Here is a 5,378-nt window from a genome sequence, read left to right as displayed (position 1 = left end):
AGAGAGAGAGAGAGAGAGAGAGAGAGAGAGAGAGAGAGAGAGAGAGATTGACAGATAGGCAAGTAGCAACTACTTTTGCTCACATACCCCCTATGACCCTGAACTTTTGATGTAACTTTCCTTAGACTCATGGACTTAAATAATTCCTCCTGTTTCAGCCAACTGAGTTATCTGGCAATAGTCAGGACTACACGAATATGTCTTAGAGGTGAGTACACTCTCAAGTGTTTAGAAGTATTTTGTCCCATACACAGACTTCAAATATCTACCAAAATGGACTTACTCGTGTGTATATGGAGCTAAGCAATAAGAGTTTCCATAGAAATGGAAAGTAAGTTCCCAGGCTTCCAAGAAATATCCTTACTTTAATCAGACAAGATGAATCATATGAAGAGGTAGTATGGCCATAGTTCTAATTTTCATCAAAGTAATGTATAAAAATACCCTTTAAAAGTACTATAAAGATTCAAGTGGAAAAAAGGAGTGGGACATGTTCTTGCTATATAGCATAGGTTGGCCTGGACCTTTCCACAATCATTGAGCTTTAGCCTCCTATATAATGGGGTCCCTGGCATGCACCATGCCACCACTCCAAAAACATTTGTTTCTTTTGTTGAGAATGGAAAACAGGTGCAGCACAATGGCCCCAAACTTGGAATTCTTCTGTCTCAGCCTCCCAGAGAACTACAACTGCATGCCTGACCTAAAAATATCTTAGGTCTTAGATCTACCTTCAAATATGATTAACAGAATATAATTCTCTCAAGAATTTGAAGGTCCTGGCTCATTTTCCTGTGGTTTCTAGAGTATTCTGTTTCACAATCCTTTGTAAATTTTTGGGTCTTTCACTCTAAACAATAGGTTCTCAACATGTGGGTTGTGACCCCGTTGAGGCCTGCCTATCAGAGATCCTGCATATCAGAAATTTACATTAAATTTCACAACAGTAGCTAAATTACAGTTATGAAGTATCTATGAAAATAATTTTATGGTTGGGTCACCACAACATGAGGGACTGTATTAGAGGGTCATGGCATTAGGGAAGTTGAGAACCACAGCGCTAAAACCTTAGACTCTGGTAGAGACATTTTCCACTCCCTTAGCTGTGTGCCCAGTGGCCCTGAGTCTAGGCAGTTGTCCTTCCAGTTTGGCTTTTCTTGTTAATAAGTTTTAAGGTCATAATCACACTTGGTGATTAGATTTTGTTCTTTAATCGCTTGAGTTTTTCATTCATTTCTCATTTTTAAAATTATACTTTATTTATTTTGTGTGGTACTACAGTTGGTTTACCTTGTGGGTCCTGGGCATTCAGCTTAGGTAATTAAGTTTGGTGAGTGGAGCCTCTACCCACTGAGCCAGGTTGCTGGCTCTCCAATCTCATTCACATACACATACTCCATACCACTCTCTCTTTCTCTCTCTGTATTTTTATATCACTTCTTTTTTTGGGGGGGGGGGTTGAGACAGGGTTTCTCTGTGTAGCCCTGAGTGTCCTGGAACTCACTCTGTAGACCAAGCTGGCCTCAAACTCAGAAATCCACCTGCCTCTGCCTCCCAAGTGCTGGGATTAAAGACATACGCCACTACTGCCCAGCTTTATATCACTTCTTAAAAGACTTTTTAATGTGTAAAGCCTCCCTCTGCTTTTTTTTTTTTTTTCTGGTTTTTCGAGACAGGGTTTTTCTGTATAGTCCTGGCTGTTCTGGAACTCACTCTGTAGATCAGGCTGGCCTCAAACTCTCCCTCTGCATTTTAAAGAAGATTTATTTATTTAATGTATAGGAGTACTCTATCTGCATGTATACCTGTATGCTAGAAGAGGGCATCAGATCCTATTATAAATGGTTATGAGCCAATATGTGGTTGCTGAGAATTGAACTCAGGACCTCTCAAAGAGCAGCCAGTGCACTTAACTAGGCCATCTCTCCAGGTCCTTTCTTCCACCTATTAAAATGGGATAATTGTTAGCAATTCTTCATTTTAAAAAGTTACATATTTCAGAAACCGGCCTTGGGTGGAGGAGGTTCATAGTTTTGTTTGTTGGTTGGTTGTTTTCTGAGGAATACAAACCTACAAGCCAGTTGATTAGTTAGGGGAATGAGGACATAAATTAGCTGAAAGAATAAAGGCCATGGCTCAGTTCTCCATGAAGCCTGTCAAGGCATGGTGCATCAAAAGGTTGTGGGATCTGAAAGAAAACTAGAAGGAAGCCCAATGTGTCTTCCTGCTTTCCAGATGCCTGGCCACAGATAGTATGACTAATTGTCTCTCAGAAAAGCAGGTGTATGTGTCCAACAAGCAGTTGAACTGTGAAGCTCTAGGGAGAGACTGAACTAGAAATGTACACTTGGGAGTCTTGAGGGTAGAGAAGGCATTTAACATTATGGGACTGAGCAATGTTCTCAAGGAGGTACTAAAAGATAGATGGAATCCCAAGGAGTAATGGCATCTTAAAAGCGGACTGTGGGAAAGATCAGGAAGGAGTAAGGAGTGTGGGTGCAGCTGCCTATGCCGGTAATCCTAGCACTTGGAAGACTGGAGCAGTAGGCTGGCCAATTAGAGTCCAGCCTGGGCTACATTCTGAGACAGGCAAAAGGGGAGGAGGTCATAAAGAGAACCTGAAGTGTTTCCTACACCTTACACTGAATTTAAAGACGGAGAGGACTCAGCCTTGTTAAAATGCAGCATGTACTTCCTGGAAAATGGTCATTGAACTTAGTGATGGTGCTCCATTTAAAGAGGTGTAGGAGGACTCGTAACCTGGAAACCAGATAGACTGTGGGTTGAGACATGAATGGGAAACGAAGAAGTGAAGTCAGGGACTGTAATACGTAGCTTGCGTACTCAGGAACTGTACATAAAGACAGCTTAAGTGGCTGTGCCTTTCCACCTCAGATAGTTCTGATTGTGAGGCAAGGAAGGTCTGACAATATGACATTTGTACTTAGTAAAGATTAGATAACTGGGTCTAATCATGTGGCACCAAGCCTTTAAAGTTTTGCTTAGTCATTCTTCCGTGACTACATGTTTTCCTTTAAATTCTTTCTTTCTTGTCTGTTTAATGCTGGAAATTGTTTAGGCGCCAAGTTTCCTTCTTGTCCCATTTTGAGAAACTGGTGCAAGGCCCTTCCTGCTTTGCTCATTAAAAAAAAAAAATAATAGCTGCTATTTACATAGCAATCAGGACTCTGTCAAGAAATGCTGTGCGCATTAAGTCTGTCAGGATGTTGTTCTAGTATTAGAATAACAAACTTGTGATCTAGTTCATCTCCCAACAATTTAATGTTGCTGAACAAAGTTTTAACAGGAGGCCGGGCTTTCAGAATCAAGGACTGAACTTCGTATCCCCTGGCACTCTTGAAATTGTTACTGGATGACTAGTCAGTTATTTCATGGGCCCTCATACAATATGCCTTAGCTAGGCATATTGAAGAAGAAAACTCACTCAGAAGACTGAGCCAAAGGTCTTTTGGGAACTCTCGGGGAAGCTGGTGCTCTTAAGTTCACTCAGGTTCCAGGCTCTCACATCAGTGTAGAATCTTAAGCTGGATCAAGCTTGCTTCAGAAAGCTTGTCCTTTGCTCATTCAGTGTTTCTCTTCCTTTGCTTTGTTGATGATAATAATTTTGATTATTTTGATCATAATAAAATTATTTTGATCATAATTTTGATGATAGAGTGCTTGGTTGTAAGAAAAGCTATTCAGCCAGGCAGTGGTGGTGCACGTCTTTAATCCCAGTACTTGGGAGGCAGAGGCAGGCGGATTTCTGAGTTCGGGGCCAGCCTGGTCTATAGAGTGAGTTCCAGGACAGCCAGGGCTACACAGAGAAACCCTGTCTTGAAAAACCAAAATAAGAAAAAAAAAAACCAAAAAACAAAAAACTATTCATTCCCAAACAAGAACCTGGGAGTCTAAGGTATGTTTAAGCAGTTTTAAAAGTTTGCAATTCAGTGGTAGAAATATAAGGAAGAAAATGTTACCAAAGATATACAAATATTGAACATGAAGAGGGCAAGTTTCCATTCAGTATACAAATTTCAACTAGCTCAGATGTTTACCCAAAGGATATTTATGGAAATTACCAGGTTGGTAATTCTATGTTTAGTTTCTTGTGGAATCTCTGCTATTTCCCAAATACGATATACATAATTTTTTTCTTAATTCTTTTTAAGACAAGGTCTTGCTATGTAGCCCCAACTGGATTCAAATTCATGATGATCCTCCGGCCTTAGTCTTTGTTTTTTGTTTGTTTGTTTGCTTTGGTTCATATTGTGTAGCTCTGGCTGTCCTGGAACTCACTACACATAGCCCAGGATGGCCTGGAACACACAGCAATCTGCCTGCCTCTGTTAGAGTTAAAGTATACCACTATACTCAGCTTTATTAGCCACTTCTTGTTGTTTTCTTAGTAGGTTTGTTGTTGTTGTTGTTGTTGTTGTTGTTTTTTCAAGACAGGAACTTGTTATATAGCCCTGAACTCTTTTTTTTTCTTGTGGTTTTTTCCAGACAGGGTTTCTCTGTAGCCCTGGCTTTCCTGGAACTCACTCTGTAGACCAGGCTGGCCTCGAACTCAGAAATCCACCTGCCTCTACCTCCCAAGTGCTGGGATTAGAGGCGTGTGCCACCACCTCCTGGCTAGCTCTGAACTCTTAATGCACACCAGGCTGGCCCTAAACGTGTGCTGGGACTACACTATGAACCACCAAGCCTAGCCATTCATCTTTTTGACAATATTCCAAGAAGTTTCAGTGTGGCTCAGCATTACACATAGTAGCCAGGAGCAAACTAAGCATCCCTCAGTGGATGAACAAATAATGTAGCACACCCTGGGTGTGTGTACCCTGACACAGAGTACTGTGCAGACTTATAAAGAAGCGGATGCGGTGACCTGTGACACAGCTGTAACTGCAGAACACCATGCTAAGGGCGATGAAGCAAGGGCAGAGAGGGAAGTACTGTGTGATTTCATTTGTGTGGAATTTTAAAAAGCCAATCTCATAGAATCTGTAGAAAAGCGGTAACCAGGGAAAGTTGGAGAGAGAAAAGTTAGTCCAAGAGCACAAAGGTACAGTTCGACTGGAAAAGTAAGTTTCATTGACCTATGGTATTACATGGAGGCTGTGGTTTATATGCTGTGTACTTGGAAGTTACTTATACACTTATTTTTAAACATTCTCGTAAGAAAAAGTCAAGCTGGTGAAGTGATGGATATATTAATGTGATTGAGCCTTCCTACAATGTATATATGGATTGAAAACATCACATCATACACACAATTATTAGTGAACTAAAAATAAGATTGAAAGGCTGGTTGTGGTGGCACAGGCCTTTAATCTCAGCTCCAGGGAGGCAGAGGCAAATTGACCTCTATGTGTTTG

This window comes from Mastomys coucha, unplaced genomic scaffold (genome assembly GCF_008632895.1).
Source record: "Mastomys coucha isolate ucsf_1 unplaced genomic scaffold, UCSF_Mcou_1 pScaffold9, whole genome shotgun sequence".
Classification (NCBI taxonomy): domain Eukaryota; kingdom Metazoa; phylum Chordata; class Mammalia; order Rodentia; family Muridae; genus Mastomys; species Mastomys coucha.
This window is presented reverse-complemented; position numbering follows the sequence as displayed.